The sequence below is a fragment of the Vulpes vulpes genome, chromosome 4, assembly GCF_048418805.1.
Source record: "Vulpes vulpes isolate BD-2025 chromosome 4, VulVul3, whole genome shotgun sequence".
Taxonomy (NCBI): Eukaryota; Metazoa; Chordata; class Mammalia; order Carnivora; family Canidae; genus Vulpes; species Vulpes vulpes.
The window spans coordinates 70,823,765-70,844,814 of NC_132783.1; the positions used below are offsets into that span (position 1 = coordinate 70,823,765).

A 21,050-nucleotide genomic window follows, 5' to 3' on the forward strand; every position below is an offset into this window, starting at 1 on the left:
AGTGCTTATTATGTGCCAGGTGTTTTGCTAAGCACTTCACATATTTTTTTAATAGTCAAAATACTCCTATGAATTAACTATTATTATCCCTGCTTCACACTTATGTAAGGTTTCAGAGCTAGTAAATGCCATAGACAGGACAATAACCAGGTCTGTTCCATACCAAAGCCTGTGCTCTTAACACTCCCACCTTTTGAGTTTGGGACCAGGATAGCAAACAGATGATCAGATGATGGAGGCCCCAAGGATGTCAGGGCAGTGCCTCTTCTCCAATTTTCCATATTCAGAGGACATGGGACTATCACAATATACTCTACTAGAACTAGGAGAAATTCTTTGGGAACTCATTTTTTTATATTAGAAATTTATGTTTGTTTTGAATGCATTCATGTTTATTCATATTTTTAAAAGTTAAAATTATAAACACCAAAGTGAAACTGAATCTCCAAAGAGGTACATAATATTTATTCTGTTACTTTGAGCTCTCCAGAACTGTGGAAAGCCCAAATTGAGAATTCAAACAATACCAACAGCTACAATAACCTTAGCTTGTGAAATATTTCAGAGGGGTTGCAATGCTTCTCTCTAGAACCACCTCTTCCCATACCATCTTAATAAGACATCATAAGAGATCAATTATAACTCAGAATTACATCCTGATGTGCCTTCTAATATATACTGTTTGCAAAATGTCTGCTAATATAACTCAATGTCTATGGTATGAGGTTGCTTAGAATAATCTAGGCAAAATTTTGGAGACATTTGCCTAAAATGATGATTTTTATTTTAAGGTAATTGATCTATGGCCTTTAATTCTGGTAATCATATAATAGAAGAAGCTGCTATTTTAAAGTTCATTCAGAGTTTGTAACATTAGACTATGTCACAAAAGACTGTCACTTGCATTTAAGAGAAAGCTTCTATTGTACGTGGGGGGCTGGGGAGGGTGATAGTGCGTCAAACTTATTCAAAATTGTCATCAAATAGTCATCCTGCTGAAGTTAAAAGAAAGGAAAATGTTTTCTGCTTCATCAACCTAACTTTCACAGTAGTATTAGTAGTATTGATAGCGCTACATGACAATCAGTTGTTGGACGGGGGAGGGAAGTCTGCACTGAACTCCTGAAGTTTGGCCCCAAACAAAGATGATCCTATAATTTATCATTCAAACTGGGACATTCTGAAGAAAGGGGGCACTATTTATTATTAGGCCTAAACAACAGTCATAAACTGGGACTGTCCTGGGCAAACTGGGACACATAGTCATCCTATCCATAATTAATTCCTCACATGCAGTCAAAGGTCAACGATGGCTAATAATATTGAAAACCTAATGCTTTCCATGTAAAATCAGGTTGCATTTTTCATGACACTCCTTTCTAATTTTTTGATGTAGGTGAGAGCTCTGGGCTTTCAAATTTAACAAAGCTGTCCTCACTGAACCTCTGCCAATTTCTTACCAGTGTGTTTTTTTTTCTTCCCGTACTTTAAGTATTTGTGTATATGTCTATTCACCAATAATTACATCTAAAATAGCAATACTATTGATTACTCATACTCAGTTTGTGTTTTATTTGGACCATGAGATATTTTTGCAATAATAAAATGATTAGTCAATTTCTCCCCATAGATCCCAATGTGAATTTGTTTGCTCCTAATTTTATCCTATATAATTATTGAATTTCAATTTCACTTTTGAAGAGTTTTTTTTTCATAAACAATCTACAGTAAATTTGATTCCTGTGTTTGGAAGTGTTGGCAGTGTTTTCCAACTTAATCCAGTTGCCCCTTAATTAGTGGTTGTTGATATCAATCACAGGACTGCTTATTTGTGTGACACCAATGAAAAAGGCTTTCAAGGTCATTCTAACTGCCATAACAGATAAACTCTCAAAACTCAGTGGTTTAACAAAACAGGTGTTTTTGTTTTTGTTTTTGTTTTTACTCAATATGCCTAAGCTAGCAGGAACAAAAAAATTATGTATTCCTAACTAGTAGGATGACTCTCCTCTGAGCAGTGACTGAGAAACCTAATTTCATTCCATCTTCTTGCTCTTAGGCTAGGCCTAGAGATGTTAAACATCACATCTGCCCATCTTCTGTTGGCCAGAAATTAGTGAGAAGACCATGCCTTACTGCAATAATTTTGGAAAAGCAGTCTAACTGCATTCTCAGAAGGAAGAGGGTCTGGTGAACATCTAGACCATCTATGCCAAAGAGGTAATTCTTCCATACTATATGCTTGGCTCAGTAAAGCAAGAGTTGTATTAATACAATAACTTCATAATGTAATCTATACCATATCTTTTTTGTGTGCAAATAGCACAAATCTTAAAAGCTTTATCGAAGCCCGTGAAAAGGCAATAGATCAAACAGAGTTGAGTATGATCTTGAGAAATTCTCCTGCCCTCCATTGGCCTCTATTTCCTCATCTGTGAAATTTAGGTAGAAGTGCCTAGTACCATTCCTGGCACATAGAAAGCTCTGGTAGCTAAGATTATTTGTTATGGCTTTCTAATGGAATGTACTACGCACCAGTGTTTGATCTATTATAGTTTGTTTTGTTTTCTATCTTTGCTAGTAAGGAAGCTCAATTAATTGCCATTTAATGGGCATATACACCTTAAGGCATACTATTACCTTTCCCAGTGCCTATAGCTTCCTTCAATCCTCCAGAAGTTATTAAGCAAGAACTGGGGGCCTTAGAGACCCTGCAGGATGCTATCAATAATCCATCTAGCTTTTCAATGCATGGTTTGATTATTTTTCTTAATTCTAGTCAGGCTTTCCCTTATGAAAGTCTTTGATTTTAGGCTATCTCAGAGACCCTTCATCAGATACTTTTATAGGATACAGTAAATGTCATTTCAAAAGTTACTGGCATTAACAATTGTCAATTGTTCAAAATCAAGAACTGTCTTCAGGCCCGATTCCCATTAGACACTGTTTTCTGGCACTGTATGATTTTTACATTTGCCTTCAGGAAAGAGAATGTCATGGACTTATACATATGGCAGGAGATGGAGGGGAAAGCACATAATGGACACTTAGATACATTAACTTACTTTTTCCAGTGTTACTGAGATATAACCGACATATAACATTGTATTAATTTAAGTTAAACAACATAATGATTTTATACATGTATATGAACCATAACTTATTTTATTCTCACACATTTAATCCTAGTAGGCATTTTTATATCCTGATTTTAACAAAATGATTAAGCAAAAATTCAGAGATCAGTTGCTCTGTCTCATTCTTTTTTTGCTCTGTCCCATTCTGATGGAAAGTTTAGGCTTCACACAAGACACATGTAACTTTCTAACCCAGAGTTTCTCAATGTGTGGTCTAGAGACTATCTGCCTCAGAATCATCAGAGCCCCAAGCAAGATCCATAAACAAAATCTCTGAGGGTGGCGCTCAGAAACCTGCTTTTTAAATAATCACACAGGTAATATAGGAGCCATGCTACAATTCAGCTGGTCTCCACCACTGCTGTCCTTACTGTTCCACAGAAATCAGTCTAGCTGAGGTATGCCATGACTTGCTGATAATAACTCCAATGGACATTTTCAGTCCTATCTTACTGAGTCTCATAGCCTCATACAATGTTATTGATCACTCTCTTATTGAGTTTTACTACCTTATGTTTTGTAACAATTTCTGTTCATGGTTCTACATGTTCCCTGTTTCTTTTCTATTTTCTTCTGCCTGCACACTAAGTGCTGATATTTTCCTTCGTTATATCAAAGGCCTACTGTTATCCTCATTCACAGTCTCTTTCCACAGAGTTGTTAAGGCATCTTCCTTACTCCTGTCCATTTTTTCTGCCTGGAGATTCAGATACACATACCCAGACCACCACCCAGATCTTACACAGATCACTATTCATTATGTGTTAGATTACCTACTTCAATATTCAACATATCCCAAACAGAACTGATCATTCATATATGCACACTATACTAGCTCTGTAAGGAATTTATTAAAAAATTTTATTGAAATTATAATATACATATAAAAACATAAATCATAGATCTTGATGAATTTCTTGAAAGTGAACACATATAAACAGTACTCATATAAAAATATATAAGCCATACTGGCATACAGTAGCCTTTCCAATGTCTCCTGATTGCTATCTTCTTCACTCTAAAAGTAAGAAGTGAATAGTGAAGCCACTATTCTGACTTCTAATACCATAGATTTGTTTTGCTTGTCTTTGAATGTTATATAAATAGCATCATATGGTATATTCCCTTTGTGTATGCCTCTTTAGTTCAATACAGGCATACCTCAGAGATATTGCAGGTTTGGTTCCAGACTACTGTAATAGAGCAAGTATCACAATAAAGAGTGTCAAATTAATTTTTTGGTTTTCCAGTACATATGAAGGTTATATTTAGGGGTGTCTGGATGGCTCAGTGAGTTAAGTGTCTTCCCTCAGCTCAGGTCATGATCCCAGGGTCCTGGGATCCAGCCCGGCACTGGGCTCCCTGCTCAATGGGGAGCGTGCTAGCCTACTTCTCGGCTGTCTTCTGCCCCGCCCCTGCTCACGCTCTCTGTCTCTGTCTCAAATAAAAAAATTTAAAAAGTCTTTTAAAAAAGTTATGTTTACATTATATCATAGTCTATTAACTATGCAGTAGGACTATTGTAAAAGAATAATGTACAGATCTTAATTAAAACATACTTTATAGCTAAAAAATGCTAATTGTCATCTGAGGTTTCAAGGAGCAGTAATCACTAATCACCAATTACCATAAAAAATACAATAATAATGAAAAAAATGAAATATTGCAAGAATTAAAATGTGACACAGAGATAAGAAGTCTGCAAATGCTGTTGAATAAATGGTGCTGAGACTTGCTCTAACCTCAAGTAGTAAAAAATACAGTATCTGTAAAAAATATGATGTGAAGTGCAATGAATTTTGTCTGTATCATATTTATGAGATCCATCCATGTTGTTTTATGTAGCACATTCATTTTCATAATTATGTGATATTCTGTTATATTAATAAGCTACAATCTATTTTTTCCATTCTACTTCTGATGAGCCTTTCCTCTTATCCATAAGTAGTAAAACTGTACATCGTGGTAATTTTTTTTTTTTTTTGCAAACACAGAAATGTATTTTGTTAGGTATATATCCAAAAGTGGGATAACAGGTTTAAGGTTATACATAAGTGTGACTTGAGTGGATATTCCCAAACGCTTTTCCAAAGGGTTGTAACTATTTATACTACTGACAGCAGCATATGAAAGTTCCAATTTCTCCATCCTCAACCACACTTGGTATTATTGTTTTCTTTTCATATAGTCATTTTGATGGATGTGTAAATTTAATCTGAATTTTCTTGGGGACTAATCACTAGTCATTTTTGCATGCTGTCTTTCATTGGGTTGGTACTGCCTTCTACCCAGTCACAGGCTAGCAATCTGGGCATCATCCTTGTCCCTCCTCATCCTTTCCCCTCACATGTTAATTTTAACACATAAATATTGCTCAAATCCCTGAGCTCACTACCATTAATTAATGCCAAAATCTTTATTCAGAGCTTCATTGTTATTTTTCAATTTGTCTACCTCCACGGCCTCCTCTGTGGGGTTTCACTTTCTCTTAGTCCTCAAATAAATTATCCACAAAGCCATCAGAATGATCTACTCCAAACCCAAATCTGCCATGTTTGACCATTTGTGTACCTCCTCAACTCTACGAAAAGTCTAAGTTTATTAAAATAGCATATAAAATGCACCAGCATCTGGTTCCTGCCCTCCCATTTGACCTTATAGCTCATCATTTTCTGCCACTAGCTCCAAAACTCCAGCAATGCCAAGTTCTCTGTTCAGTGTCTCCTTTTCTCCAGAAATGCTATAACTTCCACCTTCTCACTCCAAAATCCTAAAAAATTTTGCAAAATGAAAATAGAACTACCATATGATCCAGTAATCCCATTCCTGGGTATATATCCAAAGGAAAACAGGATATTGAAGAAATATCTGCATTCCCATGTTCATTGCAGCATTATTCACAATAGTCAAGGTATAGAAAGAACTTGAGTGTCTGTCAGCAGATAAGTGGATAAAGAAGACTATATATATATATATATATATATATATATATATATATATATATATAATTACTCAGCCCTAAAAAAAAGGAAATCCTACCATTTTTAACAACATGGATGGATCCTGAGGGCATTATGCTAAATGAAATAAGCCAGAGGAAGACAAATATTGCAGAGATCCCTTATATGTGGGGAAAAAAAATCCAAACTCATAAAAACAGAGAGTGGAAAACTGGTTGCTAGGGGGTGGGGATGGAGGAAATAAGGAAAAGTTAGTAAATGGGTAAAAAATTACACTGTAAGATGAAGAAAATCTAAGGATCTAAGGTAAAACATGGTGACTATAGTTGATAACACTGTTGTATAATTGAAATTTGCTGAGAGTAGAATTTAAATGTTCTCACCCACAGAAAAGATAAATATGTGAGGTGATGAAATACATTAACTAACGAAATGAGGGGAATCCTTTCACAATGTATACTATACCAAGTCATCACAATGTACACTTTAAATATCTTACAATTTTATTTGTCAATTATACTTCCAAAAAAAAAAAATCCAAACCTAAGCCCATCCCTCATTTCCTGCATTGGTCCTAGAAAAGCTTCAGTTTGCCCTAAGTCAAAGGAAAGATTATCAAACCTTGAGATATTTCCTCTTCATTAGGATATTTATATTTTAATAGAAGATGAAATACCAGTCTCTAATTGTGGAATTTCTAGCATTAGTGTGCATGCAGAAGAAATACAAAATTACACCATGAAGTTTGCAAGCTATGCATAAAACACAGTCCTCTGAAATAACAATACTTATGTATATTGAGGAAGGAATAAATCTGTATCATTATGTAAATTGTTACACTACATGAGATTTCAGATAGATCATAGATTTAAATATAAAAAAGAGAAACTAGGGAAGTGTTGGAAGAAAGTATATTTTAAAATAATTTTATGATAGGGGAAGCCTTTCTAAATATCATAAAAAAGAAACCATGAAAGAAAAGATAGATAAATTTGATTCCAGAGGAAGAAAGAAAAACATGAATGTAAAAAGAAAGTCAGTATAAATATGGTTGACAATGGTAAGCAATAAGCAAAGGTAAGCCAGACGCAGGGCACTAGGTTCCCAATGCATAGTTATTTGCATACTGTAATTGATGCAGATTTTGTGGAGAGCAATGTGACACCTTGTGCCAGAATATAAAATGTTCACTCACTGAGCAATCTCATTTTGGAGACATTAACATGGTGATATATATAGATGAAGTATTGATGGGTTATTATTGAATGGAGAAGTAAATAGATTACAAGCTGATTTTAAAGCAGTTTCATTTGTGTAAAATATATATGATCTAGCATATTGTTTTAAGTTATCAATATCTATATACATCTTCTATGCATGTATGTGTTTATACACAGAGAGGTTAAGATCTTAAAGGACACCTAGATCCTAAAGCATGAAGACAGAAACACTGTTTTCTCTTGCACACACCTGTGAAACTGCAGTGCTGATCACAGTTTTCAATAAATGTTTGAAAGGATACAGTAAAGGAGGAAACAAGGGCAGAATGAAAAGATTATTTGCCAAAATGTTTATAGTTGTATCTAGGTTGTTTTTTTTTTACTTTTAACACTGTTCTTTTCTATATTTCCATAATTTTTTTCTTCCAAAGAGCATGTAAAATTAGAAAAACAATAACAAAGCTATTTTTAACAAATAAAAGCCTTGTTACTGGATATATGCTGGTCAGATTTGGGAGGTCTATGAGAGATTCCAGAGTTGTCAAAGACTGAGGAGAAAGGGCTTTAACAGAAACCAACCAGCAAGAGTGGGTTTCATTTCAATCACAGCGTCAGTATTCTTGCTACCAAAAAGGAAATCATTTCATCCTCAGGTAAAAACAGAAGACTTTCACCCTAAACTTGGCAGGTGGTCCCCACAGTTCCCAAAGCCTGCTTTCCTAGGGCTAATTGACATTTTTTGAGCAACCTGGCCCCAGTTCATCCTCCTGCTAGAGGCCCCTTGTCAGTATTTGCTCTACCCATGGGATTTGCATTGCTGATCTAAGTTAAAGTCACTCTGTCCTCCTTCCTCTCTTCCTGCCCCTCTTATATAACCTCCTTTGCAGTTTTTCCCTTAGTCACTGATTTCCATCTTTAAAGTATCCCAGGCACATGATCCAGTTCTAGTTTCTGTAACAGACAAAAAAAAAAAAAAAATGTCCGCCTGCCAGGAGAGGAAACAGGATGCTAAAGTGATGCTTCGTTTGCCCCACATAAAGTGCTTCTGTCTGGATCTTCTCCCAGAATTCTTAGGAGAAGAGGCTGCCGCCAGTGGGGTGTGCTTTTTCAGATGGGGTTTGGCAAGTCAGAGACAGTCTCACTTCCTTCAGTGCTATGGGAACGCTTAGGCCAGATTACAGGAATGTGGTCTCTGGGGTTTGCCCTTGAGAAGCTGAGGCCAGTGCTCTGGTGTGTTATCTGCCCAGGGCTGGAGACAGACAGGCTCCATCAGTTCAGTTGGGTAACTCAGCACTTTGCTTGCAAAGGCCTTTCCAACCTGATTCCTAATGTTGACAAAGACCACCTATTTCTTCCTAAATGAAGGGAATCCAAATTTATTTACAGGTCACTTGTTCAAGCAGTTGGTCTTTGGCCTAAGGAACAGATGCACTTTGCCTTTGACTTGTTATCCTAACATATATTCGGAATATTTATTTCTGTACTGGTTGGTGAGGCTTAGTTGGTTTTGTTGTTGTTTTTCGGAAACAGGCATGATTTCTTTTGCCCCCCACCCAAACTGGATTTTTTTTTCAAGCTGCATTTTTAAATTTAAGTTTTTTCCTGCATTACTAAGATATAATCAACATATAACATAATGTAAGTTTAAGGTATACAACATCATGATTTGATATATGTATATATTGCAAAAGGATTACCACAGTAGGGTTAATATATCTCACATATTTATAATTTTTGTGTGTGAGGGGGTGGGTGAGGACCTTTAAAATTTACTCTCTTGGGCAGCCCAGGTGGCTCCGTGGTTTAGTGCTACCTTCGGCTCAGGGCCTGATCCTGGAGACCCAGGATCGAGTCCCACGTCGGGCTCCCTGCATGGAGCCTGTTTCTCCCTCTGCCTGTGTCTCTGCCTCTCTCTCTCTCTCTCTCTGTCTCTATGGATAAATAAATGAAATCTTTAAAAATTTTTACAAAATTTACTATTTTAGCAACTTTCAAATATACAATACAGTATTTATAATAGTGGTTACTATGCTAATCACATCCCCAGAACTCATATACCTTATAATCAGAAGTTTGTACCCTTTATTAAGCATGGCTTCTAGTTAGTTATTCTACCCATGTGCTGGATAAATTCACTTTATGCTCACTTTGAAGAATTACAGCACAGAAATTCTTCAAGAAGTAAACCAGATTAAAATGCACATCTGATCATGTTATTACTGTATTATAGTGTGGTGGAAATAAAGACCACAGACATAACCTTCTAAATTAGGTCTGTGTGACCTTCAAATAGGTGGACAAAAGTGGGAGAGGCTCACCAAGAGCAGTAGACTCCATGTCCCTTTCTGCTGGATGATTTGGTGTTGCAATCATACTTTTATTTGCTTCTTGTGTAAACTGGCTTAGTAGCTTAAGAACTCAGGGTTGTACTTACAACAGCTGTCATTCTTTGTTGTGAGGGGTCTCCTAAGAATGGCAATATTTTTTTCTAAGTCAAAATATTCTTTTGACATGGAACTTTTGGACTGAGAGTTATTAAGACATGCGGGCTTTAAGCAAAGCCCCTCTAACCATGAAGGCTGGGGAGCTTTGGGCATTTCTGATAGAGAAGAGTGGATGAGGACCTCATTAGTCTACCTGGGTGCCCCTGCCAAAAACCCAATTCGAAGTAGTTCAGAAAGCTAATGAAGTGGGGTGGGGGGCGGTGAGTGGCTGAGGGTGGCAGTGACACAGAGTATAAGAAATCAGAGTTTTAGGAAGGGAAAACCAGGGCAGTTTTGAGACTTCCTAGTCTAGAAGGGAGGCACTAAAACCTGTCACAATTCTCTCTCAGTGACTCCTGTTGCTGCTACACTGTGTTTGCCCCAAACTGTATATTCTCTTCTAGATATACATTAATGATTTTCTCTGCCAATTAGAGGAACATCCTTGGGCAGCAACACCGTTTCATCAGGCTTTCTCTGCAAGTAAAGAACACTCCCTCTGAGCCTGCATGTGTCACCACGCACTAAGCCCTTGGCCCATCGCTGATGCAAGATCAGCCAAGGAGGTCCTGAGCCAAGGACTGGTCCACTGCTGTCAGCCCTCCACCACCAGACCCATCATGGGGGCTGAGGAAAGGAGGTCAAGAGGTCTCATGAGAAGATGACTGCCCTCATTCCAAAGACTTGTTAAATCCATTCCCTAGAAGTAGGGTAGTGCCAAGTGGACTCCAAAAGTCCCCTACAGCATTCCTATAGAAGATCATTCAATGGCTCCTCACTCTACAGAATGTTCCTCACAAGCACACTCATCCTCTGAATCTCCTTTTGTAGTTTCATGCCTTGGTCTGTGGTTCTGAACAACTTTTGATTTCTCAGTTAAGCTTTTTTGTTCCCCTCAGCATTTTGCCATCTTAGATACTTAGCAAACAACTATATAGCTTTCAAGATTCCATTCTGATGTTGTTTACTGGGAAGGAATTCCTGCATCATCATCCTTCCCAGGGCAATCTCTTCCTTCTATGGGATGTCATAACTTTTTGTTCACATTACTGTAGTTAGTACTCTTAATTGTTTGCTTACATGTTTTATTCTCTGTCCTCCAGACCATGAGATACACGGGGTTCCATTCACCTTTGAAAACCCTGTAATTCTGACCAGGTTTATGAATACTGAACTTTAGAAATGAATTTACAGAGGGTTGATTCTATAATTCCAAAGACTGAATCATCACAGAATTTGTATTGGAACCATGTTTGTAAATTGGAGGGTTGTAGTAGCAGAGCAATCCCCAACATTATATTTAAATTATGCTACACCTAGCAGCTGGTGTGCTGGGGGGGGGGGTGGGTGGGAGTGGAGAGGGTAGGGAGTTGGAACAGCTGAGGGATATAATTGAGGATAAGAAAATGAAAGGATTTCAGACAGAGGAAAGCATATGTTTTGCATTTTCCAGGGCAGTTCTGATTTTAAACATTCTGTGCCATTGTTTCCTTAAGCATACTAGTTCCTGTTGGATGGTTGTTCTGCTATCTGGGTGGGGAAATACATTAGCAATATGTAAAATTAATCTGTCTAGTTGCTGATAGACAAGAGAGGCATGAAAGTGAAGGCACAAAGGGATGAAGGGAATGATTGGAGTTTCTCCTAATTTGAATCTTTCAGCCTTGTAGTCTGTTGATAGAAGGCAGAAAAAAGCAAATCTATGAAAGTTATTAAATTACACATCTAATATTATCATATAAGGATAAAGCATGAAGGTATCACATTTTAATGAGGTACTTGTTATTGTAAATGAATGTATATTTTCACAAAGAAAAGCCTATGGTTTTCCTCTCTTTCTGCCAGACTTATGGAAAGCCTGGCCCCCTCAAATCAAATAATTAACTCCCACATGTTGATAATAATTTTTAATTTTAGGGAAAATATGACTTAAAACAGTGGTGCCTAATCGTACATGATTTTTTAAACCTACAAATATACCTTGCTTTACTGTGCTTCACTTTGTTGCATTCTACAGATACTGTGTTTCTTACAAATTGAGGGTTTGAGGCAACCTTGCCTCGAGCAAGTCTATTGGTGTCATTTTTTCAACATTTACTCACTTCGTGTCTCTGTGTTACATTTTGATAATTCTTGCGATATTTCAAACTTTTTCATTATTGTTATATTTGTTATGGTGATCTGCAATCAGTGATCTTTGATGCTACTGTTGCAATTATTTTGGTGTGTACATTTTTTTAGATGTAATGCTATTCCATGCTTCATAGACTACAGTATGGTGTAAACATAACTCTTCTATGCACTAGGAAACCATGAACTTTATTTAATTTACTTTGTTGTGATATTTACTTTATTGCAGTAGTCTGGAATTGAATTGGCAATATCTCTGAGATGTGCCTGTGCTGCTTGTCCAGTCTTCACTGAGAGAAGAAGACCCACACATAAGAGCACTGAGAAAGAAGGAAGTCCACTGTGGCTAGATTTGAGGGGAAGAGCATAGTGAGCCCTGTGTGATGCTGAAAAGATAACATTCTTCCGAACATATGAGATACAAGTGCTGAGGACTTCCTGGAATCATTGGGGGAGTTTTTGGAGGGAGTGGTTTTCTTATAGTTGGTAAATGTGCGTGGTGGGGAAACATACCTGCTACCATTATGAAAACTGAGATTCATAATGCTTAAGGAAACAGAAATTGTATATGGTTTCCTTGTTGGAATCATTCTAAATTGCTATGTACCTGCCATAGTAATTGGAATAGACAGGGTCAACTTGCTATGTTAAGTAAGAGCACTAGACTGGATGTCAGAAACAGCATTCCAATGCTGGGAATCATTCCCTGCTGTGTGACTTTGAGCAAGTTTTAGTTTCCTTTGTGATCTACCACCTAGGGTTCAGCTATGATTAAACTAAATAATAAATGGGAAAGTGCTATCCAAATGGAAGGTGGACTGATTATAATTGAATTTGCTCTTGATTGAAGAACCTCTATGATTAGTGAATAGTTCTCTAGAGCAGTTGTTCTAGGGGTTGTACCGAAATGCCTTTGGGACTTTAAAAAATATAAAGGATGCATTGGCCCTGACCCTGGATATTCTAGTGTTGGGGAGAAAAGATATCTACATATAGGTTTAAAATTCTTAGGCAGCCTGGGTGGCTCAGTGGTTTAGTGCTGCCTTCAGCCCAGGGCCTGATCCTGGAGACCAGGATCGAGTCTCACATCAGGCTCCCTGCATGGAGCGCTTCTCCCTCTGCCTGTGTCTCTGCCTCTCTCTCTGTATCTCTCATGAATAAATAAATAAACTCTTTAATAAATAAATAAAATTCTTTGGGTGAATCTTAGGGTCACCATAGGCTGAGAGCCACTGCTTTAGTGTGAAGGTTGCTGGTGAAGGGACAGACTGCTGGCAACCTGAATTCTGGCTCTATCCCCAGAAACATTTCTTTGCTGTAGAAGGAAGTTTGGCAGGATCCTGAAAAGGTCACTAAACTCTCCATGCTTCATTTTCTCCATTTGTAAAGTGCAGAGCCGTACTAACCAGTAAACATCTACCTTTTTAAAGCCACAGACTCCTTTATTCAATGAGAATTTTACTTGGAAGCTTTAGCATGTAAAACAAAACAAACGAAGTGATCCTGCTTTAATTTTGCTTAGCAGCCCTTCCTTCATCGAGGATTTCAGAAACCATTGGTCTGGATGGTCTATAATGCCCCTTCTAGCACTAGAATTCTATTCAACGCACAGAAAACGTTCATAAATTTGTACTGGCTCTATTTGGGAAGCTGGACGTTTAATGATATTTATATTCTGAGGACTGTGAATTAATATAAGTGGTTAGACAGAGCTGGACATTTATCTGTTTGCTTTCTTATCTTTTTCCTGCCTTGCTCTGATTTTCATATGCAATTGCCAACTGGCAGCCAGGTAGGTTAGCCAAAGGCTGCACTGGCAGGAGAGTAGAAGACAGGAGAAAATGTAAACCAGAATATTTCAACCTTTATTTCTCTGTGTTAGGTGATGTCTCTGGCAGATAGGTTCTCCTCCCTCCTTCCAGAGTCATCCTCCTGGGTCAAGGGTACCCCTGGGTCAGGTACCCCTTGACTTTAATAGTACCCCTTGACTTTAATAACACCCCTCTCCCACCCCCACTAGCCCTAGGATAGGAGGGAGCTTCTATTTATAATTGTGTGCTAATATCTATGGAGCCTCACTACCATCCCTTTTGTCCTTCAGCTCTTCCAACACCTGTGTATCAAATTTCCTGTATTAATTTTCCTCTCTTGAACTACCTGGGAAGACTGTTTTTCTGACAAGATTTGATGTTCTGACAGTGATATGTTGGGATTACATTATGAAGACCCTGAAAAGCATGCTTAAGTGTTTGCATTTCATGCCTTAATGTTTGGAACCTTGTATTTAATTAAAATTAGTGGTCCCAGTGTGGATATTGGACTAGAAAAACCAATGAGAAAATACAGGGGACAACAAATGCTACAGTGGAACTATTCAATATTATCATAAAATGTTTTACCCATTTGTGGCTATGTTTTTCCATATGGAAATTTTTTTCTTTCTAGCACCTAGAGGAATTCTATCCTCAAATATCTCTTGATTATCTGATCTACACTCCCTTCTCACTTTGATTTTCAAAGGAGACAGATGGCACATAGTGACCTGAGTCACCATGTTAAAGGAATTTCATGCTAATGGAGGTAAAGATAACAAGAATAATCCCACTCTTCAGTATCTACGCAAGAAAAATGAAAACCTACATCCTTACAAACACTTGCACACTAATGTTCTTAGTAGCATTATTCATAATAGCTCAAACTGAAAACCGTCTACAGGTCTATCATCTGGTGACTGACTGAACAAAATGTGTATATTCATACAGTGGAGTACTATTGAGCAATAAATATAGAATAAACTACTGGTATATCATATAATATTGATAAACTTCAAAACCATTATGTGAAGCATAAGACAGGAGGGCACATAATATATGTTCCCTTTTATATATGAAATATCCAGAAAAGGCAAATATCCATAGAAACAGAAAGTAGATTAGTGGTTACCTGGGCAGGATGTGGATGGGAGTGGGGATTAACCTACAAAATGGCACGAACAATCTTATTGGGGTGATGGAAATGTTCTAAAATTGATTTATGGTAATAGTTGCCCAACTTAGAAAATATACCAAAAAATACACTTGATGTGAATGAATTATATGATATGTAAAATATGTCTAATAAAATCATTTTTATAAAGGAGAAAGGTAATAAGTGGCAGCACTGTTATTAATCTAGGCCTTTTTAGAAACCAATTAGTTACTATGTTACTTTCTGCTATATTGTCTACATTATCTATGTCATTTTCTTGGCCTTTCATCCCAAAACAGTGTTGAGAGCTTTGATGAAGTCTAAATAGCTTACCATTAGTCTGGTGCTCCCATGCATCCATTCAGTTCCATCAAAAGAAACAATATGGTCAGATGGGTTCAGGCTCTTATAAATTCGTACTGATAAAAAAGGGGGATCATTTTCTTGGAGGTTCAGGACTTTAAACTCCCACCATCATCTAATTCCCAAATGGCCCAGAATCTGGTAGTCTAATATTAATTCCTACAGGATGTTTGGGGAAATAACAACTGGTGCCAGATGGTATGCACTAAAGGTTTGGAAGAGAATGCTTGCCTTTGTTCTCTGTACCCAATAGCTGCAAGATAGGTGATAAATAAATGCTTTTAAAAATAATTTCTGCCCAACGTGGTAATACCTTAAATTCCCATGATCTGAAGAATAAGAAGTCCTGTTTATCTTGCTATGTTGTAGCAATAAGGTGCTTACTGTGAAAGGCTGCTGTTCATAACAAAGCTCAATGACTCACATAATAATCTATTGATTCTTCCCATACTGAGTTTGTCATTACCTTCAGATTAAAGCCCCCTCTTCTGATTCTAGTTTTCACAGATCTGCCATCACCAGCTCGGTGAGTATTACACCATGATCTTTGAAATGGCTGAGCTGGATACTTAGTTTCCTAGCTTTTCATGCCTTTTCTCTGGGAAGGAAAATAATAGGCCTTCACCTCTCCTCACCCAAACCTGTACCTCAGCCTAGGTAGAAGAGAGGAGATTTCACTCAGCCATGTCTCTGCCATCATTAACTGAGGGACCCCAGGAAAAGTACTGAACCTTAGATTCTTCATCTATAAAAGACTTCTTACAGTGCCTGTCACCTTCATAGCATTATGTGGTGAGGAATGCAATAGAGGTAAACATTTTAAAAATATTTACTGAAGAAAGATTTAGATACTTTTGATTCTGGGCTGAATTCAAGCAGAATTTCAGACCTTTGAGGGGCATATTGGAGGAAAGCCAACTATAGAATTAACCTGAAATTTTTCATGAGCTGCATCACTTTTAAATTCTGAGAGCTCCTTATTTGGTGTGCCTAATGCTAGGATTTTTGCAACTGATTGGAGTAAAGGAGGGCAGCTGCAGGTCCTTTGATAATTGAATCCTATGAAGACAGTCAAAAGATGCCACTACATCTCCCACCAGCCACACTAATCTCACTAGCAAGATGTCCATCCTCAATCAAAATGCTGTCCCCTGCACTCTTCTCTGTTGCCTCTCCTTTGCCCTGCCACGTCTATATTCTTTTCATCTCCACTTAATAGAAGCTTAAATGCCTGACATACAACAGCAATTCCTGTTTCCATGGAGCTGCTGCTTCCAAGAAGGCTTGCCACAGACAAAAACAAGGTGGAAAATGGCCTCCTCACTGGAGATAAAAAGGAGGCTTCTCTGATGAGGAAATCTGTTTCCAACTCCTGTCTCTGAAATTCCCTTCTTCTGCCTCTGGTTTTCTTCATTGCACACCCCCAGAAGCAATTACTCCCTCATAAGCCAATACATACAGTAGAGAAAATATTGATTCTATAACCTAATTTTGGTAAGTGCTACTGAAGTGGAGAGAATAATTTACACAATGATAAAGCCTCCTGATTACTTTAAGACTAAGATTTCATTTCCTATTGTGCCTTTATATTGTTGGAAGAACTGTAAAGGTCAAATATATTTTAGAATGTTTGGAAGGAAACCACCATTACCTGGGTATCAGCTTGTGTAGGTGTGTCACACATCTGTACCTGTGTCCCTACCAGTTTATTAGAATCAAGGCACTTTAAAGTACCTGACACGTGTCAGATACAATGCTGAGCTCTGAACAAACAAAGATGACAGGGCTCCCACCTTCCAGAAGCTTATACCTTAGAAAGGTAGGCATTTGAATAGCTACCTGTAGAATGTTCTGCTAAGTTGTTTCAAAATGTAATAGGAGTACAGACAAGGTAGCAAAGAATTTTGGTGATGAAGAGAGAGTTTGAGAACAGTTGTGCTGGGCTTCAAAGGATGAATTGAAATTTCTTGGTTGGACAAGGATGAAAGGGCATTTCAGCAGAGACAAACTGAATAATGACTTTGAGACATGACATATCTAAGGAACGTGTAAACTTGAAAGGTTAGAATGCTAGGTAATATTTCACCAAGTGTGGTCATCAGCATTACCATTGTTAGGGTGTTTATCTAATTCTTCAGTTTCCTGAGTCCCAGGCCAAGCCCACTGAATCAGGATTATCTGAAAGTAGGGACTAGGAATCTGAATTTTAGAAGTGCATGTGATGAATAAAGGTTAAGGAGCATCCAGGTTAGGCTATTCTAGGTAGGATGGGGAATACATGGAGGGACACATTAACCTATGACTCCAGGTCCTTCTGTGCTTATTATATACCTATCTACTATCAGAAAGACTGGTCAGTTCAGTTCCAAGTGTATTCAGTCAAATACACAGATTCACCGTTTGTAAATATATTATTGCAAATTGTAAAACTTTGGTAAGCAGAAGCCAACTTGTAAATTGAAAGAGCCAAAAGGCAAAGATCTTACTGACCCTGTTTAAAAATGGGGAAAAAATGAGAAAATATTTTCCAGAGTGTTTTAAGCTCCAAAGAGAATCTTCTTCTCACATGACACTGGGAACTTGATTAAAATATCTCCCTGATACTCTCAAAAGAGAGCCATTGCAGAGTTGCTCACACCAGTCTCTCCATCCTTCAGTTTGGTTGTACAGGATTGGGTGACAGTAGAGCCACTGTGAGGAGTACAGGGCAGAGAACAAGCTGGGGAGTTGATGGACTCCTGGTCTGAGGCATGGAGCCTGGACTAGAAAGACTGGATGCTGGAGAGAGAGATGGACCTCTTCTCAATAGGCACATCAGTGTCAGTGCAAATTGATGATTCCATATAAGGAGCAGCAACATAAATTTGGCAAAGCCAAACAATAATGCCAGAAACAGGCAAAATACTGGTAGTCACTCAGAGTCATGCACTTTTCCAACCTATCCTCAGAGCTATTTGTTGCTGATTTCAGAGCCGAATAGTAGACCTAGATACTTATATTGCAAAAAATTGCACATACAAATACCCACAATTAAATTACTAGCTTAAAATTGATACATAATTCAATCAGTGTTGACTCAATATTTCTCAACAAAATTTCCCTAAGATAGTATTTCTCATATTATGACCAACAGACCTCACTGGGCTTGTGAGAAAGCAGAGACTTTGTTCTACCCCCAGTCTTCAGAATCAGACTCTCTAAGGTTAGGGCCCAGCAGTTAGGGCCCAGTTACCTGCATTTTCAAATCATCACACAGATGATTCTAAGCATGTGAAAGTTGAAGAACTTCTACTCTGAAGTCCCTGATTAAACTGCCCTTTTCAGTTACTGTTGAAATAAGATAACTGAACTGGGAGCCCTCACAGGGGCCAGTGTGAGGTAGAATTAGTATGGAAGTTGAAAGGAATTGGCCCCTAACAGGTGCAGTTACATTCAAGCAATGAATAGAACAGGCCGGCTGTGAAAATATCTGAATATTTTGTTAATTGAATTAAAAGAATCTAGTTATTTTGATATTGTAAAAACAATAAAATTTCAGCTCTTTATACTTCCCTTGCATCATTGGAACTGGGTGCATTCAGGAGACTAATAAATCAAACATAGCTCATAAAGATTAAAAAGGAATCATAAAATAATAGAGCTGGAATAAACCTTAAAGATGGGCCTGGTGTGGTGTTTTATTTTACAGATGAAGAAACCAGAGCCTGGGGAGCCCTAGTGACCAAGGTCATAGAGCTCATTAGTGGCTAAGAACAAAAACATCCTAACCTAACCTGGCCTATGGTACCTCCCCTGAGATTAGAATAAATTGCCACTGCTAGAAAAGTAAAATAATATTTTTCCCCTTAAAAAGTAACCTCATCCTCTCATTGAGAGAAAAACGTCACTAAAATAAAAATAAAAAGTATAAACAAAGATGCTGACTCATGGATCAAAAGGGAACTTCAAAGATTTGATGATCCTGGCCTGAAATAGTCATTCAATCATTTAGTCATTCATTCAATAAGTATTGTAGGATGACAGTTCTCCTCATACTTAAAGAAAGCAGGAAATGCTCTCCAGAGAAAGAGAGTGCCATTTCAGTAAGATGACACTGTGGAGAGCTTGCTGTTTGGCTGCCAAACCCTCCCTCATCTGTCTTCACCTGTCCTATCTAATTTTCTCTCTCACACTGTTGCTCAAATCGAAATGTCTACCCCAGGAGGCCTCTACACCTTTCCACCCCATTATGGTATGCTTTCCCAACCTCTTGTTGGTTCTCTGAATTCTGTAATTCAAAGATCAATCTTTAGAGTCTTTACCTCTTTTGTCAAGACTGTTCTTTCTTCTTGGATCTCAAGGACCTACTCTTCAGTGAATGCTTATTATAACTTTTACACTCCTGTTATGCCATTCTAAATAATATATTGGTATTTTTGTTTTCCATTAGTTAGGATTTTGCCAGTGTGGCTTTTGTAGGCAACAGGATGTGGTTGAAAGAGCACATGGATTGTAGCCAACATTGTTACCTAACTGCCTGGGTTCCTTGTGACATGCCAGGTATCTGAGTAACATGTATCTCCACCTCAGCAACTTTTCCATTGTCAGTCCACACTCTGAAAAACTTTCCTTTGTTTTGTGTCTCAATGAATTATATGCCACATCTGGCCATAAAAGGGGGTCATCTTTTACCATTTTCTCTCTCTCACATAGTAACAATCATAAAGCATAATCCCTCCACCAATATCTCTAGAATCCACTCACTTCTTTTCACCATAATTCCTGTTACTATTCTTAGGGCTGCCACCCCTTCTTATCTGGGTCATCATAATAACTCCTAATTCCAATCCTGCTTTCTTCAAAGTTTGGTCTATTCTGCAGCCATGATGATTGTTCATAAATCCTCATACTGTCGCTTCTCTGCTTAAAAATTTTGGCTCTAAGGATAAAGTCACAACCATTCAAAACCAAGCCTTATAGCCCCATCTCTTTTTACTTTCCCATCTTGAACTTCATCTCCAGCAAGATCAAACTGTTTGCATTAGTGCATCAGGTTTTCTTGCTGCTGGATCTTTGCACACTGCTGGTTCCTATGCCTGGAATGCCTTGTTTTTGTTTTTGTTTTTTTAAAGATTTTATTTATTTATTTATGAGAGATATTTAGAGAGGCAGAGACATAGGAAGAGGGAGAAGCAGGCTTCCTGTGGGGCACCTGATGTGGGACTCCATCCCAGGACCCCAGGATCACAATCTGAGCCAAAGGCGGATGCTCAATCACTGAGCCACCCAGGCGTCCCCTTTTCTTTCATGTTTTTGCTTGACTGTCTGCTGATGATCTTAGGGTCTTAGAAATACCTCTTTCTAAGTTAGGAAGTTCCTGTGATGCAGGTGTCACTCCTATGTATTTTCCTAACACTCTAGGCTTACCCCTTGCTATGGGTGAATTGTGTTCCTCCAAATGATATGTTGAAGCCCTAACCCAGGTACCTGTGAATATGAACTTAGGAAATAGGACCTTGGTGGATACAATCAAGTTAAGATGACATCATTAGGGTAGGCTTTAATCCCCATATTACTGGAAGAGAGCTATGTAAAAATGGAGCCACACAGGGTGAATATTATGTGATAACAGAAGCAGAGTGGAGTGAGTGATGCAGCTGCATTCCAAGGAAGGCCAAAGGTTGATGGTCATGATTAGAAGCTAGGAGAAGGCAAGGAGGAATTCTCCCTATAGTCTCAGAGGGAGCATGGCCCTAATAACACCTTAACTTTAGACTTCTAGCCTCTAGAACTGTGAGAAAATAAATTTCT

At 38.0% G+C, this 21,050-nt stretch overlaps 1 long non-coding RNA gene across 1 annotated transcript in view; it reads left to right on the forward strand.

Moving 5' to 3' along the window:
- LOC140598615 (uncharacterized) overlaps positions 1-15,060 on the forward strand; it is an 81,297-nt gene extending 66,237 nt beyond the window's left edge. The window contains exons 3-4 of the long non-coding RNA XR_012001086.1: positions 2,060-2,220; positions 12,160-15,060. This is a non-coding gene — a long non-coding RNA (uncharacterized lncRNA). The remainder of the gene's footprint in view (positions 1-2,059; positions 2,221-12,159) is intronic.
- Positions 15,061-21,050: the final 5,990 nt, after the last annotated feature.